Here is a 19,245-nt window from a genome sequence, read left to right as displayed (position 1 = left end):
ATCAAGGGGTATTGCGGGATATATGCCAATGTGGACTTTGAAGTAATATGCGTATTTACATATGTGACGATACACGATACACGATACGGATTCTGCGATCAGTATTAAATTGTTGACGATTTAATTGAAAAACAAATTTTTATTTTGTTCAAGTTGTACCCGGGGTATATTTTTACCATATGCGTTTCCGCGTATGTATGTATGTATGTCTTTATACTGCGCCCGTATGTACTCTTACATAGGTACGCGTGTACATATGTATGTATATTCGCCGTACGGATAAACCGCGAAAAGAGAATTAGCGGATACTTAACGTGGGTAGATATGTATGTATGTATATTAGTAAATATATGTATAGCTTCCTCGTATATGTTTAAAAGATGTATAAAAGATTAAATTTACTCTTTGTAATTTATATAAATATATATCGGATATATGTATGTATATGATGTACGTAAAGTTTTATTTACACATATGTATGTATGTATGGTTTTAAGTTTAAAAATTTCCTCTCTTTTGTCTGCTTATGATTTGCCTTAGCTTATTTTAAGCAGTCCTGCTTATACTTGATTAAGTATAAGGGTTTTTTTTATAGTAGGGGGAAGCATCGAATGCCGAAGGGCGGAACTTTAATCCGTTAAACCTAACCTACTCCCAACTCAAGACTCTCCCAGGGAACCACCGATTAGGTATTACTTCGTGGGAGGGACAGGACATTTATGTCTCCTCTACTGCGCGGACTGACGGACGCCTTGTCTATTGAAAATGGCTTCGTTTTGTCCTTATGAATGCTGACGCTTCGCTAACAGCTTTTCATTTATCTGTCGACTGACATATGTGTGTCGTTAGATTCTCGAACGTAAAACTACCACCGAGTGTGATTTTTAGTTTTTCCCTTGTATTTGATAAACGTGGGCAATGAAATAGTACATGTTCAGGGTCTTCTATCTACTCTGTACACGTCGGACAGTTACGGACTAATGTCATTGTGGAATCTGAAAAGGTAGCTTCTAAAGCACCCGTGTTCACTAAGTATTTGGGTCAGATAAAAGTCTAGGTTCCCATGTCGTCTGTGTATCCACGTGTGGATGTCCGGTATGAGTCGATGGGTCCAGCGCCCTTTGGGTGAGGAATTCCATCGCTCCTGCCACATTTTAGTGCTTTTGTTTCTCTCCTCTGACCTTGCCGATACTGTTTTAGGCGCTGATAGCTGGTATAATCGCTTGAGTTCATCTCCTTGGATGTCAATGTGTGGCATACTGGATAATACTTCAGCAGCGTCGGTTAATATAGTCCGGAAAGCACTTATTACTCGAATTGAAGAAAGCCTATGCACCGCAATTATCTGTTTAGCATACGCTTTTATATTCATTGCCTGTATCCATACTGGTGCTGCATACAGTTGTAAGGCTCCGAAAGGCTAGAATGGTACTTTGCAATGGACCAACACTTATTTAACAAATTATTTATTTAATGGAAAAGTTAACAATGAAACTGAAAGATATATTAATATTAAGTTAGGTTATGTCGAACTCGTGCGCGTGGATATCTACTCGTGTCGCGGTGTTGCAATCAACTCGCTTGACAGTCGAGGAGAAGGTTGCTCCCCTAACAGTTCGGCCTTTCCTGAAACTTCGGAGCGACCTCGCTTCGCTGCCGATGGATCTTCGCTAATTTCAACATCGCTGGTTTCGTCGTCATCATACATTTGTGGTAACGAGCACCACGGTTTCATTTTATCGCTAGCGTATACGGAATATCCTGCACCACGTAAGGATCATGGTTTACTACTTGGGTAACTTCAAATGGGCCTTTGTACCGTGGTTCCAATTTGCGTGACGAACCTGTACTTGGCGCCTCATGTTCGACGACAACCAAATCGTTGATGCTATATTTGGTTGGTGATGCGTGCTTTTTATCGAATCGTTGTTTAGCTTTGAAGCGTTCTTCTTTTATACGTTCTGCTGCTGCCGCTCGGAGTTCGTCTAAATTATCGTATGATGTATCGTCGTGTTGCATTACAAGGACGATCTTATTTTGGAGTATATCGCGTGGTTGAAAACCGAAGAGTAACTCTTGAGGTGTTCGCGACATTTCTCATACTGTTGATTGACCACTGGATGGTTCGAAGCGATTCGTTGTTTACTGATGGTAAGAGCATTGTTAGAATGGTTCGATTACAACGCTCGACCATTCCATTAGCTCGAGGTGTTCTCACAGCATTAGAGATGTGGTTAATGTTGTTCTCCTTACAAAACCGCTCAAAGTCTTTCGAGGTATACGCCGTCCCACGATCAGATATAAGTATACGTTCGGGCATATCCAAGAAGCTGCTAATTTCGTTGAATACGTCGATAACGTGTTTTGTCGCTGTACTTTTAAGCGCCCGTATGACAACGAAGCGTGTAAATGCGTCGATTATAACAAGTATGTGCTCGTTGCGTTTTGCGCTCTTCGGAAATGGACCAAGGTGATCCACATGTACGGTTCTAAATGGAATAGGTTCTACATCGCCAACGTGAAGCTCCTTCTTTCTTGCCACCAGGAGTTTTGTTGTAAGCACATTCGATACATGATTTAATAAACGACTTTACGAAATTTCGCATACGAGCAAACCACATATGCTCACCAATACGTTGGAGCGTTTTATCTAAACCGAGATGTCCAGCTTTGTCATGCGCATTGTGCACAGCTTGCCAGCGTAAAGCTTTTGGAACTACCCAGGCGTGTCTTTCATTAACTATTTTGAACAACTTACCGTTTTTGAGGGTAAAATCTTTCATTGTAGCTTTATCGCCTCGCCGTATTTTGTCGACTATTTCTCTGGTGTGTTCATCCTGCAACTGCATGTCAAACAGCCAATCTTCTTTAGAAATCTGTACCTTGTCGGTTCGTAGCGATGCTGTTTTAATTTCGTGTGATGCTTCAACAGGAAAATGACTTAATACATCTACATGCGCCATTCGTTGCCCACTACGATGGTCAATTTCAAGATCATAGTCCTGAATACGCAACCACCACCTAGCGATTCGCGGCACTAGCTCACGTTTCTTCATTGTTGTTTTTATAGCGTTACAGTCAGTAATCAATTTTATTTTTTTACCGTAAATATAGTATCTAAATCTTTCGATGGATTCGACAACCGCGAGCGTTTCCAGCTCGTAGCTATGATAATGTTTTTCCGCGTCCGTAGTCGCGCGACTATAGTATATGACTGGTTTCCAGTCTTCGTTTTCTTTTTGCAATAGAACGCCGGCCAGACCGGTCGAACTCGCGTCTGTATGTACTTGTTGTTGTGCATCAACCCGGAATGCAGTCATCACTGGTCGAGACGCTAAAATTGTTTTCAGTTTATTAGACGCACTTTCTTGATCTTCTGCCCATATGAATGCTTCGTTTTTATGAAGTAAACGATTTAGCGGGGCGCCTATCAACGCATAGGCTGGCACAAATTTACGAAAGTACTCGCTCAGACCGAGAAACTGCCGAACTTCGACTACACTTGTTGGCGTTTTGTAATCTCGTATCGAAAGGGTTTTAACTAGTCCAGGCGCAATATCGTCAAGTGTCAACTCATGACCCAGATATTGTATACTGTTTTTGAAAAACTCGCATTTTTATACTCTCGCAACAAAGTTGCTAAGGAGAGTATTATAGTTTTGTTCACATAACGGTTGTTTGTAAGTCCTAAAACTAAAAGAGTCAGATATAGGGTTATATATACCAAAGTGATCAGGGTGACGAGTAGAGTTGAAATCCGGATGTCTGTCCGTCCGTCCGTGCAAGCTGTAACTTGAGTAAAAATTGAGATATCATGATGAAACTTGGTACACGTATTTCTTGGCTCCATAAAAAGGTTAAGTTCGAAGATGGGCAAAATCGGCCTACTGCCACGCCCACAAAATGGCGGAAAACGAAAACCTATAAATTGTCATAACTAAGCCATAAATAAAGATATTAAAGTGAAATTTGGCACAAAGGATCGCATTAGGGACATATTTGGACGTAATTTTTTTGGAAAAGTGGGTGTGGCCCCACCCCCTACTAAGTTTTTTGTACATATCCCGGAAACTACTATAGCTATGTCAACCAAACTCTATAGAGTCGTTTCTTTCAAGCATTTCCATATACCGTTAAAAAATGGAAGAAATCGGATAATAACCACGCCCACCTCCCATACAAAGGTTATGTTTAAAATCACTAAAAGTGCGTTAACCGACTAACTAAAAACGTCAGAAACACTAAATTTTACGGAAGAAGTGGCAGAAGGAAGCTGCACCTAGCCTTTTTTTTTAATTTAAAATGGGCGTGGCACCGCCCACTTATGGACCAAAAACCATATCTCAGGAACTACTAGACCGATTTCAATGAAATTCGGTATATAATATTTTCTTAACACCCTGATGACTTGTACGAAATATGGGTGAAATCGGTTCACAACCACGCCGGAACCAATGATGATAGCGCAATAAAACTTTGCACGAATACGGTATTTGAAAAATATGTAAATGACGGATAATGAAATCTCGATTATTACTTTATCATGCGAAATGTTCGGTGACACCCGAACTTAGCCCTTCCTTACTTGTTGTATATTTAACGTTACGTTTGCGTCGCGAAGAGCACTCAACACTCGATGTAATTTTTCATACATTTCGTTTACCGTTTGACTTCCGATTAATATATCGTCCATATAGTTCATCATATCGTCACTCTTAACACGCTCTTTAATTTTGGCAATTAATCGCGAAAATACGACTGGCGCATTTTTAAGTCCAAAGGGCATTCGTTTAAATTCGAACAACCCTTCCGTTGTTACGAAAGCAGTATATTTTTGACTATCTTTCGCAATCGGTATTTGGTAATACCCACTATTTAAGTCGAGCACAGTAAAATACACGTATTCCTTTGCGATTTGCAACTGTTCCTCAATGTTTGGCATTGGAAAAACTTCTTTACGCATATGTAGATTCAATCGCTCACTACTGTTTTTCTTTTTAACTATCGGGTGATTTTTTAAGAGCTTGATAACTTTTTTTTAAAAAAAAACGCATAAAATTTGCAAAATCTCATCGGTTCTTTATTTGAAACGTTAGATTGGTTCATGACATTTACTTTTTGAAGATAATTTCATTTAAATGTTGACCGCGGCTGCGTCTTAGGTGGTCCATTCGGAAAGTCCAATTTTGGGCAACTTTTTCGAGCATTTCGGCTCGGATCGAATTTCTTCGGAAATGTTGTCTTCCAAAGCTGGAATAGTTGCTGGCTTATTTCTGTAGACTTTAGACTTGACGTAGCTACGTAAATAAGCAAAATTGCCGCATTTGGGGTGAAGAGCAACCAGAAGCCGTTCAAGAACTGCCCATGCATCCCGAAAAGTGCACTGTTTGGTGTGGTTTGTACGCTGGTGGAATCATTGGACCGTATTTTTTCAAAGATGCTGTTGGAATGCGGCAATTTTGCTTATTTACGTAGCTACGTCAAGTCTAAAGTCTACAGAAATAAGCCAGCAACTATTCCAGCTTTGGAAGACAACATTTCCGAAGAAATTCGGGCTATTCCGGCCGAAATGCTCGAAAAAGTTGCCCAAAATTGGACTTTCCGAATGGACCACCCAAGACGCAGCCGCGGTCAACATTTAAATGAAATTATCTTCAAAAAGTAAATGCCATGAACCAATCTAACGTTTCAAATAAAGAACCGATGAGATTTTGCAAATTTTATGCGTTTTTTTTTAAAAAAAAGTTATCAAGCTCTTAAAAAATCACCCGATAGAATCATTAGACTCGCATATTCAGAATTTGATTTTGTAATAATATTACACGCTAATAGTTCGTTAATCGTTTCCGCGACGATTTTCTTTTTAGGTTCAGGAACCCGAAATGGTTTCTGCGCGATAGGAACATCAGTATCAAGATCTATGGACATCTCCACTAAATCGGTTTTGCCTATTTCATGCATGTTTGTTGCAAAAATGTCACCGTAACTATTCAACAGTTCAACTAAATCATTTTTAGCACTTAACTCGCTTATACCGATAGTAAATTTATTATCGCTTGCAAAAGTTATACGACCATCTACAATAACAGCCCGCATATCATTAAAAAGGCCTTGGCCCATCAGTAGATCTGCTGTTAAGAGTTGATCATCTACGACATTTAATACATACTTATAACGTCCCGCTTTAGGTTTTCAATTTGTATTTGTACACGAATTTTCGCGTGGGCGTATATAATACCACCACAAAACCCACTTATTTTTAATGCGCATTTTTCTTGTTCACATTTTAAGTTATTCGCTACCGTAGCTCTGACCATGCAGCACTCACTGCCCGTATCAATAAATGCCATTAATTGTTGACCGTTTACAACAACACATTGCTCAAAAGTGTTATTCGTTATTGTTTCTCGCGCTACATCCGTTTTTCTCACTACGGTTTTCTTTTTCCCGCAATTTTCCGGTTCACTTTTAGGATGCACTTTATCACAATCATTGCATCTTCGCCTGCGTTGTGGTTTAGGACATTTACTCGAAAAATGTCCTTTATCTTGGCAATTATAACAAATTACTTGTTTATTTATATCGCTAACACTTACGCTTTTCTCACTTTCAATGTGTTTCTCATATTTACCCGAACGCGTTGGAATGTTTTTGCTATAATCCGTTATTGCTTGACGAAATTCACGCATTGTTGCCATAGCCGTTTGTAGTTCACGATGTTTTAACCCATCTCTGGCATATTTCACAATTGCAGACTCACTCAATGTAAATCGTTTTCCTAATGCACTCAAGCGAAAGCAATAGCCTAATAAGTTTTCATTTGGCTTACGCAATGCCTGACTCATTTTGTAGTGAATGTCAGCTTCATCTGGTATGCAGCTGAACTCTTCGCACAACTTCTTTGAAAGTTCGTTCCAATTGGAATACAATTTGTCTGTCGAATTGAGCCAAATTTTCGCGGCGCCTTTGAGTCGACTATAAACAGCCAACAACAAACACTTTTCTTCCCACTTATAGGCACTCATAGCACCATTAACTATATCTACAAACTGCTCAACCGTGATTGACGATTCGGATGTTGGATCGAAGTCTGGTATCGTTTCTGCAATTTAATTATATATTTATATAATTAATTCTTTTATTTCAGATAATTACAGACTACTGATTTTCACTACCGCCATTTTGATTATTTACGTTTTTTCGATTGTGTGTGTTTTGCACAGAATTCTAATTAGAATTAAGTCGTTTTGTTTTTTTAAATTAAAGTCGCACGTTGTCGTTACACTTACGCTTACATGTTTTCGCTACCGTTCAGGGATATAACTCGATTATCCCTTTTTCGTTAATGGACAATTAACGTTCTGCCCACTGTATTTGAATTCAACGTTCAACAAAATACTCGGGATGCCAGCGGAGAACCGACGCTTGCCTAGCGGAGTCTCAACAAACCGTGGCTCGCGAAATTTCACAGTCTTATGCGCAAACTCATCCCACTTCTGACCTGTAAGGCTCCGAAAGGCTAGGATGGTACTCTGCTCACCGAAAATGGATTGATAACACTTATTTAACAAATTATTTATTTAATGGAAAGAAAGATATATCTACTCGTGTCGCGGTGTTGCAATCAACTCGCTTGACAGTCGAGGAGAGGGTTGCCACCGTTACACAGTGTTACGGAACTCATTGCTTTCGCTATTAAGAATCGCCGGCCGGAACGCACACAGCCCGTATTGGTCATCATTCTTGATAGAGCATTATAAATTTTGGTTGCTTTACTGGAAGAATACTCCAGGTGTTCCTTAAATTTTAATTTGGAATCCAATATTACTCCCAGATACTTCAGCTGCGGCTGTGAAGTAATCTCGCACTCCCCTATAGTGAGCTCTATTTGTTCTTCCTGGTGCTTATGAGTAAAACTTCAGTACCAGACTCACAGAAGAGAACCAGTGTCGCAGATCATTTACGCACTCATTGCATTTGCTTCTTAGGTCGATTAATTGTTTTGCCACTGCTACCACCATAAGATCGTCCGCATATGCTATTAGTTTCACATCTTTTGGTTGCTGCCTTCTTAGCACCCTGCCATACATGAGGTTTCATAACAGCGGGCCTAACACTGACCCTTGGGGTACTCCACTCGAGATGTAGCAGCTTTTGGTTCCTTCGTTCGTATCATAAATCTGCCTTCTATTTTTAAAATAACTCGTTATAATGTTTATGAGGTATGCTGGGGCGCGAATTTTTTCCAGGGCTTTGATTATGTGTGCCCGTTTTGCCGTGTTGAACGCATTCTTGACATCCAGGGTAATCAGCACGCAGTACTTTTTCGTGCCTCCCTTCCATCTTTTCCCACTTACTGCACATTTCGCAGTATCGACGACTTCTCGTAGTGCGTCAATAATGGATCTCTTTTTTATAAAGCCGTATTGTCTCTCTGATAATCCGCGGGTTTTCTGGATTACTAACTCCAAGCGGTTTCGTATTATACTTTCGTACACTTTACCCATTGTGTCGAGCATACACAAAGGTCGGTACGATGAAGGTTCTTCAGATGGTTTCTTTGGTTTTGGGAGCAGAACTAAACGTCATACTATCCACTAGTCGGAAAACCTCTTCCTTTATACAAGCGTTGTACATTTTAGCAAACAGTTGAGGTTTTGAGCTTATAGCTTCTTTCAGGGCTCTATTAGGTATGCCATCTAATCCGGGTGCTTTGTTGTCTTTTATTTTCTTTACTATGGCCAGGAGCTCCTCTTCTGTGACTAATGGGGGTGACTCTGCAGCTTCGTTTCGTCGCTTGGCATAGGAAATCTGATCGTGTTTCGGGAATAGTGTTTCGACGACTTTTTCCATAAAAGATGCATCTTTAGGTTTTTGCTGCTTATTTTTAAATGTTGACATACAGATTTTGTAAGCAGTTCCCCAAGGGCCAATATTTGCTTTTTCACAGAGCTTCTCAAAACATCATTTTTTGCTACGGGTAATTGCAGACTTCAGGAGCTTCTTGTGGCTTTTAAATTCTTCTCTAAGTCTATTTTCATTCGTTTCATTGTGGTTACGCTGCAGACGTCGTCTAGCTGAATGACAAAGCTTTCTCACAGTGGCAATTTCCTCATTCCACCAATATACCGGGCGCCGCTTGTTGTGATGAGTTGTTCTACGCATTGTCGCGTCGCATGCTGCGACCAGTTCCTTTCGCACAGTCGATGCCAGATGGGCGGCGCACAGTGGTGCCAGAGCGGAAAAAAAGGATTTTTTTTATCATTCCAAATTTGTACCATCTTTTCAATTTAACCTAAGAACTAATCAAATAACATTGTCCGAATACTTGGGCTTGATATATTCAATGGTTTTTTGTTGGGAGAGCTTCAAAGTCCAACAAAGTATCAACGCAAAGTCACTCAGAAAAATGTGATGAATATTGCAAAGGTTAAAACTCAAAAGTTAACTATAAAATACCAATTGTAAAGTTTCTGTTTATTAAAACCAATGTTATAGATGTGATTTACATCATCAAATATATACTTTCTTTTTCAAGATTTTTTTAATATGATGTTTTTTCATGGTCCAAAAAAATCATATATTTCACAACTTCAACAGAATATAACTATTGTGCGCAGGAGCGCGCAGGTTAACCACTTACACAAAATAAACTTTAAAATCTCCTTAATCGATGGAAAAAAAAATCAGCTGCCATTAGCTGCCAATTCATGAGTAATTAGCATTTTAATCTACTACAACTCGCTGTGACAACAGCGAAAATATTGCAACTTTTGTGATTATATTATATGGGAGATGGGCGTAATTGTGGGCAGATTTGCTTCATTTTTTCTGGACAAGCTTATATTTACAAAATATTACACTGTAGAAAATTTTGTTACTGTAGGATGATTTTTGATTTTTGTGTTATATGGGAGGTGGGCGTGGTTGTGGGCGGATTTTAACAAATTTTTTTTTTTCATCTAATTTGGCAATATGAGAGATGTGTGCCAAATTTCAAAGCCCTATCTCGATTCCTTCTATTTTTTGCCGCGGATTGTATGAAGCGGCACCACTGTGCGGCGTCGCACAGTGAGACAACGCCGGCATTAAATACAAGGAGTCATTGTAGAGCTCTGAAATTTTGCACAGGTTATTTTTGAGACAATTCCAGTTAAAAAAAAAAAAAATTAAGAAAATTCTCCCACTTTTACGCCCACCTGTCATATAGTCGAAATTTGTAAAATGCCGTATTGTCCGTAATACTTTAGGTATAACTTTCAATTTTGGTATACTTGAATGTTATATAGTTACAAACATTATTTGAAATAAAAATTGAACTTTGGCCCACTTTTAACCCCATCACCCATACTACCTCAACATAAAAAGTGCCATATTTTCTAAAATATATTAAATACAACCTTCAAATTCTATATTACTGTAATTTATATCATTTAAAATGTTTCATGCAAAAATTACAATAACACGCTCACTAAAACGCCCACCTCCCATTGAAATGCAATAAAATAAAACAATATTTTTTTTTTCATTCAATCAATTTTTTAACATCATCATGGCATTTAATTTTTTCAATTTGTTTCTCATTCTAAATGAATTAATATAAGGATCTGATTATATTTGCAAATAGTGCATTACATCTTCATTCGTAGAAAAACGTGAATTTTTACGAGAATGGAATAGCCTACAGTTTCTTTACTCCTTATTCATTGCTTCTTGCGCTTCTTCGGAAAACATTCCTGTAGCAAAAAAAAAAGTACACGAGTACACAAAATGTACATATGTTTGAGCAAAACAAAAACTGGTTTGGCTCAGCGGATGGAAAAAATGCCCAAAAACCAACAACAACCAAAAATTATGCTCACAATATTAGGCTGCTTATGAGCTTTGGACAACAAAAATAATTATAATGCAAGAGACTATTTTCTATTTTCCTGCCAGGCGACAAGCGGCACTACAATATAACAATTAAACTAACCACATTAGAAAGTGATCATAACACAACTTAGATAAGAACAATGTCTTGCACTATCAATTTAAATTAAAAATTATGCAACTATCTAACCCAAAGTCAATGACCTTCAACAAAATTATCTATCAAATTAATAACGTAAATTTATGTAAATAAGAATATTTTTATTAAAACATAAATGATCTTTAAAGCATAATTCTGAATAACTAACAAAAAACAAATGTAATTTATTTCTATTCTCTTGCACAATAAGAGAATAGTAAACAATTAAAAAAATAAAAGTAAAAAGTTGTAAACATGCTATTGAATGCTAACATACGTATAGCGACAGAATGTGCGCGTTACGTACTTTTTGTAGTTTTTTGTATGTTTAATGTGCTTTTGCAAACTTTTGCTATATGTCCTCTACTTTAAATTAAAGCTGAGATTTCAAACTTTCATTTGGTATAAGTCTGCACCTAGGGCGAGGGGCTGCTCTATATTTCCTAGGCCATTGAAAATGCAAAATATTCAATTTTTGCACCACAGTTCTGTTGTTAAGAAAAAAAAAATTGTGTTTTTTTTTTTAAATTTATTTTTTCATTTACTCATTCTACAATAACTAAATTAATTAAAAAAATACTTGAAAGTTGCATTTATTATGTATTTTTATTTTAATAAGCTTTTGATTATTACATATTGAACTAACATATTTCAAGCGCGTTGGCATACCTCAACTTTGACTTGCTCTAGACCAAAAAGTAATGAAGTTATGAGGCTGAAATTTCAGGGAATTGTTACTCATAAATCTGTTAATATACTGTGAAAATTTCATCCAAATTGGACGACACGTCAAAAACCATTTTTTGCCGCGGTTACTATTGGGCTGTCTCACTGTGCGTCGTCATCTGGTGCTCTTGATGTACTCCAGACTAGCTCAAACAGGTCTGCATCGAACTCCTGTTGCTTCCAGCTTCGCTTTCGGGAAGTGTATCTGCTGAGGGATTCCGGCTCTGGGATGCACGAAATTTGAGCTATAATCGCCATATGATCACTATTTGTGTATATATTTGAAACTGTCCACTTAATGTGCCTGCTGAGTGAATCATTTGCGAACATAATGTCAATTATGGATCCTTTGCTTCCTTTTTGGTATGTGTTTTGCGTTCCACTGTTTATTATTGTTAAATTCGCTTGACTTAGGAATTATTGAATTAGGGGTACCGCTGGAAATTGGTGCAAGTAAATACTTGAAAGATTTTTTGTTGTAGAAATAATTTTGTGTTTCCACACAACTGTAAGCATTTAGCGGCAATCAATTATTTATTTCTTTTTTTTTCTTAGCGGTATTTCAGTTTGTACCGGGAAATAACCGAATACTAAAACAGTTTGGCAACAGTTTTTTTTTATTCTAACGTATGGTTAGAAGCGCAAATTTATATGTTTTAAATTGTTGGCCTTTTTTATTTGTTTTATTAAAAAACTAAGCATCATCACCACATATTATAAAACAAAGTCACTTTTTCTGTCCTTATGTCCCCTTAAATGTTTAAATCTTGATAACTGAGCAACTGATTTTAATGCGGTTTTTTTTAATAGATAGATTGCTTGAAGAGGAAGGTTTATGTCATTATAATGTGAAGAAATATATAAAGCGGACGTGGCACTCGGACAAAATGTGGTAAAAAACCATCCATTTTTTGTTTACACAGCCATACATCATAAAAGAATTAAAATGAAACTTACTTGAAGTTAAACTTTGAAATATTTACTTTCGTTCTGCATCAAAAAAAATAGTTGATTCATTCTTATTTAACCATTGCCTTGGTGTAACATCTCGTTCATCTGTCTACTAGTTTCTTCTTCATGAATTTGGGGATATCTATAAATTTTATTATAAGTTGTTCTACTTGTTTTTGTAACAATTTCATGCTGAATTTCATGAGTATGAGAAAGGTTTTTACCTTCTTGGAAAAATAAATCGCTATTTGCTTTTAGAATGTATTCTAACTTTTGCTTTTCTTCTTCATTCATGTCAATATTTGATAAAATATCTAGCAAATTCTCTTTACAGAATGTATATTAATATCTTCGTAATTGTAAGGGCATAAATTTATAAATTTAATTTTTTGCCGTTTACCTCTGCAAACTCCTTTTTTAAATTAATTATTGCTTAAATCTTTTTCTTCTTCTTAATTGGCGTAGACACCGCTTACGCGATTATAGCCGAGTTAACAACAGCGTGCCAGTCGTTTCTTCTTTTCGCTACGTGGCGCCAATTGGATATTCCAAGCGAAGCCAGGAGCTTGCAGAGCTGGAGTGTTTTCGTCTATACGTACGACATGACCTAGCCAGCGTAGCCGCTGTCTTTTAATTCGCTGAACTATGTCAATGTCGTCATATATCTCGTACAGCTCATCATTCCATCGAATGCGATATTCGCCGTAGCCAACGCGCAAAGGACCATAAATCTTTCGCAGAACCTTTCTCTCGAAAACTCGTAACGTCGACTTATCGGTTGCTGTCATCGTCCAAGCCTCAGCACCATATAGCAGGACGGGAATTATGAGTGACTTATAGAGTTTGGTTTTTGTTTGTCGAGAGAGGACTTTACTTTTCAATTGTCTACTCAGTCCGAAGTAGCACCTGTTGGCAAGAGCAATCCTGCGTTAAATTTCCAGGCTGGCATTGTTGGTGGTGTTAATACTGGTTCCTAAATAGACGAAATTATCTACAACTTCAAAGTTATGACTGTCAACAGTGACGTGAGATCCAAGTCGCGAGTGCGACGACTGTTTGACCCTGTTGCTTTAATAGGTTTTAAAATATTCTGTCCTATAATAGCATCAAAGTTATTATTTTTTATGTTGGGTAGTTTCCAATGTATACTACTTTTTTCATTGAATTCGTTTGGGGTTGGGGTGACTAACTCTTTATTTAGGGAAAAATTTCCATTAATGGTGCCAAAGTGTATTGGTTTATCAAGCTCAATACATTCATAATCTTTTAACTCATTAGGGGTATTCACTTGCTCTTGCAATACCCTTGCACGGTGCAAGAATTGCATATATTTCCTCTTGATGCAACGGCACAACAACAAACACACGCAGAAAATTATTTGCAATGGCCGTAAAATATGTCAGACCAAAACCATGTATATTTGCGTGCAATGTCACGCAAAAATATAATTACAACCCTGTTTTAGCTGTCATTTTACATAAAGACATATTACGTCGTTAAATTGTTGAGGAAGGTAAGTTTTAAATAGATTTTATAATTTCTATTTTAATTATAAAGATTTGTTACAGTTCTTTTTGTCAAAAATTTATGCAGAAGGTGCGCCAATTCACAATAGCCATGCATAATAGTCATTCACAATAAATTGACCGAATCAGCTGTTCATATATCACTAGATTCTGCAATGGGTGATCTCGTGCCCTTGTATATTTCGGTATAGTATTTTTGCAATCTGCAATCTTGCAAGAGCAAGCGAATTTCCCTATTATATTTCAATAATGATATAGTAGACCCTATGTCAATAAGACATTTAATTTTTTATAGTCACTTCTATTATCAGTAACGATTGTTTTGGGCTGGCAACTGATTGTTCCTGAACGTGATCTATTTCCATCGGTTCCTGGGGGTTTTTTTCTCCTTTGAACTGAATTATATCTTCTAAATTGTTGAGAATTATTTTGCCTATTTTGTCCAAAGCTAAATTGCTGGGAATTATTTTGTCTACTTTGTCCAAAGTTAAATTGTTGCTAATTGTCATTTTGATTAGAATTGTTACGAAATTGTCTCTGCTGATTTTGTCCAAATTGAAAATTATTGGATTTTTGCATATACTGTCTATTATTGAAATTGCCAAAATTGTGAGCCAAAGAATTTATATTTGAAAAATTTCTATAACTATTTTTATGAAAATTGTTTTGTTCCTTATCAAATTGTATTAGGAAACCTGTCTCTTGAAGAACGCTAAAAGCCTCTCTAATGGTGCTTATATTTCTACTAATCACTACATTGCTTAAGTTGGGGTGTATTCCATTTAAAATTGTTGTTAGAATTAAACTTTCGTTGTTAATTGGAGAAAATTCTATAGGCTTTAACCTATCGAATTCATGTGTTAAATTTAGTTTATCTAAAATATCCTTTAAATTTTGAAAATATTGACTTACGTTATAGTTTCGTAGTACAATCGCCTGATTGTAAAGGGTGTAGTATGACTCCTTTACTCCAAAATTCTTTATAAGTTCTTCTCTCATTTGCTCTCATGTTGGTCCCAAAGGCCGGATGACACTTGCTGCTTCTCCTTTAATTTTCGTTTTGACGTGTCGCTGTGTTACAAATTCCAACAATGGTGGGTTGGAGTTGAATAAAGGAAGGATCATGTCAACTTCCCTGATGAACGATGATAATTGTCTGCCGTCAAAGTCCATTATTCTTGAAGCTTCCTTCATAATTTGCGATGCTGACATCTGAAGTGGTTGCTGCCCGCCTGGATTCATTGTTGATGTATCCTCTTTTAATATAACTGAGCTTGTTGTTGTTTTTTTGTACGGTGCACTTCGCTCTCTCTGCGTCTTCTGTGTGTGGGGCATTACTCTTCAATCTTATTTTTCCTGGTAATACTGATGGACGGAATGAAGCTATTCTTCGCCTTTACAAATTGTAATCCTCGGAGTCGCTCTCCGCCGTGCAAGATAATTAGTGTAGAAACTTAAGTTTCTTAAACTTGGCTATCTGTACCGACCGACTTATATATTTATATATATAATCGAGATCTTTAAAATGGGAACTAATCTTAGGATTTGCTTCCTGCTGCTAAAGTTTACGAAACTACTAAAAACTGAAGTTGTTAGTATCGCTTAACTTTGCAGTTTGTCTGTACCGACTGCGCCAGTTTTGGTTCTTCGAGCGGAGGAGAAAATAAAAATGCCGACGATGTTATTTCTGTGACATTATATTTTATTCTCTCTGTTTTTCAAATTGTTTTCTGCTTATATAACTAGTAAAGTGATTACAATTTTCTTAATCTATTTCTTTGTTTTTCTATTTTCTTATTATTGGAGGAAATACAATATTTGTTAAATATAATCTTATTTTCTATTGAATGCTAACAAACATGATTGTGTGGTTTACCCGATAATGTCTGGGTTTTCCTTACAGTCAAACATACATTTGCTGTATTTTCTTTTGGCCTTTATCTCTACTTGATCTTTATCTCTACTCTTTTGTTCTAGTAATGTTTACTTGTTTTTCTGTAATCTTTTACATATTTTGACCAATTTACAATATTTTGTTGTGTGGTGTCTGGTTTGGGTGATAGTGTACACATATGTATGTAAGTAACTCGCGCAAGTTAATTTTTACCAGAAGTAAAAATGAGTCAAAAGAATATATTTTGAGCTGCACCGAAATGTGTACTCTTTATTTATACTCTTAAGACTAACTTATTACATTGTTCTTACTTCTATTTATACTAACTAATATGTTTACTTATTACTAGTTGATAGTTTGTTAAGGTACAGATTATATTATTTGTTTAGGTTTGTTTACATATATATTGCTTGCTTATAAACAATTGCTTTGTTTTAAGATAAGGTTGTTGTGGTATTCAAACTCAATGTTGTTTTGATACTTGTTTGTTTAGGATTGTTTGTTGTAGTGATAGTGCATTTCAATTGTTCCAACTCAAGGTTGTTTCTGCATTCTGTTTACTGAAACAAAAGGTTGTTTTGGTGTTTGTTACTATTATAAGGAATACATTCCTTAACTCTTCCCTCGGTTAAAATGAAATATCCTCATTTCAAAACATCTAGGCTTGAAGTCGGCTTATAAGAATTAGTTATTGTATGTGTTTGATTAATTTTTTGTGTTTATAATTTATGCCTTTAATATAGTAAATAATTATTTTTGCATGTTCCTTATGATGCTTTCTTTTCCCTTATAATTTCGTTTTTAATTGGTTTAATAATTTTCTAAAATTCAACAACCATTTCCTTTTTTGGCTTGCCTTCTTTTCGGTGCCTTTTTTTGGAATTATTGGCTGTGTTTGTGGAAATTTTCACTTTTCGTATGTGTTTGATTAATTTTTTATGTTTATAATTAATACCGTTATATATTATATACTTAATTATTTTTTCGTGTTTCATATGTTGTTTTCTTTTAGTTAATTTTAAATTAGCGTTAGTTTTCTAGAATTCACCAAAAATTTTCCTTTTTTGGCTTGCCTTGTTTTCGGTGCTTTTTTTTGGAATTATTGGCTGTGTTATTTCATCATTTAACAATTGCTGAATTTTTTCTTTGACAAAGTCGATCCACGTCCATTGGGACTGATGGAGGTTGTCGTTGTTGAAATGATTCTAAAGATTTCTTCGTTGATATTTGTTTATTCTTACCCATGCTTTAATTTTGTATGTGGTGATGCTGGTGTCTCGTCTTGGTGAGAATGTGGTATTTTTGTTTTATCTTTTCCAGGATTCAACGTTGTCCGCTGTTTCAGGGTCTATTGCGAATCTTGGGTGAAAGTATTATCCACTATTTCAGGACTTATACTTTTGTTCCTTGTTCCACTTTTTCAGGAATTGTCGCTGTCCGCTGTTCCAGGGTCTGTTGTGAATCTTACTAAATTCGCTGCTGTCCGTTTTTTCAGGATCTGCTATTGATTCATTCTAGAAGTATTATCCGCTATTACAGGACTTTTACTTATATTCATTGCCATTTGTTTCTGCACTTTTTTCAGGCATTTAGTGCTATAAGTCTTACTTCCTGTGGAATTTTTTGATTTATTCCTTTCGGAATAAAATCTGACTTTTTGGATAGCAAATAAATTTTCCATCAAGGTTGAGCCCCCAGTTAATTTTTACCATAAGTAAAAATTAGTCAAAAGAATATATTTTGAGCTGCACAGAAATATGTACTCTTTATTTATACTCTTAAGACTAACTTATTACATGGTTCTTACTTCTATTTATACTAACTAATATGTTTACTTATTACTAGTTGATAGTTTGTTAAGGTACAGATTATATTATTTGTTTAGGTTTGTTTACATACATACAGATTGCTTTGTTTTAAGATAAGGTTGTTGTGGTATTCAAACTCAATGTTGTTTTGATACTTGTTTGTTTAGGATTGTTTGTTGTAGTGATAGTGCATTTGAATTGTTCCAACTCAAGGTTGTTTCTGCATTCTGTTTACTGAAAAAAAAGTTGTTTTGGTGTTTGTTACTATTATAAAGAATACATTCCTTAACTCGCGCATGTTATTATTGATAAGTGATTATATGATTTGAATTTGCGAAAGCGAAAGCGAACATAAGCACATATGGTCATGATACATGTGAATATAAGTTTTGAATGATAAACTATACGATTTATGTACATTTATCACTATTGCAATATATTTAATTTTTTTTAATATATTATGATAGTTAATTATATACATACATATATAATGAAGTATACACATAAGCATGAATATATCAAATACAGGAAATAATTAAAAAAAGGCCTTATTTTCACATTAACTACGAATATTACTTTGAAAAAGTTAATTAACTCAAATTTATTCAATTGCACCTGTATTCATAAATTTGCACAAAAAGAATTCATATGAATACACACGTTTGGATATAAACGTATAAAAATATAAGCAAAAGAGCTAACATTCGTCTGTAACAGCAATATATAGTTCTGAGTATACTTTTTATTCAATGCTCAGCCAAAGAACTTAAAGCATAGAGAAGGAAAAATAAAGAATAAATAAAGAGATATGCTTTGAAGAAAAATATACAAAGTAACACAGAGAAAGTAAAAAAGCTTTATCTGAGTCACATATGCGTGATTATTTTGTATTACATGAACCATTTTTTCCGAAAAATAGTAAAACTTTTAATTTTTTTTGCAAAATCGGGAAAAATTAGGTAAAACTAATTTTAATTTTATTTCTCATTAACTTTGTTTTTTAATTTTTAAATAAATTAATATTTCAAATAAATTATATTTATTTCGACTATTGCAAAGTGAAGATGTGCAAAATGACCTTCATGAAATATCCATATTCGCATTATTTCGTTATCATTTCCATATTTGTACCAATAGAATTTCTATGGCATATATGTACATATGTACATATATTATTTCTTTGGCACATTTGTCTGTATGTTTGCGAAAGCAAATGCAAGCCACATATGTACATACATATGTACATACAATTTACTACATTTGGGCTTCGCCAATTCGGCTGCCATATTGACTTGGCATGCTTATGCTATTTGTGCAATTGTTGTTTTT

This window comes from Bactrocera neohumeralis, unplaced genomic scaffold, assembly GCF_024586455.1.
Source record: "Bactrocera neohumeralis isolate Rockhampton unplaced genomic scaffold, APGP_CSIRO_Bneo_wtdbg2-racon-allhic-juicebox.fasta_v2 cluster09, whole genome shotgun sequence".
In the NCBI taxonomy this organism is placed as follows: domain Eukaryota; kingdom Metazoa; phylum Arthropoda; class Insecta; order Diptera; family Tephritidae; genus Bactrocera; species Bactrocera neohumeralis.
The sequence above is the reverse complement of the archived record's forward strand: the minus strand, read 5'-3'. Positions refer to the sequence as shown.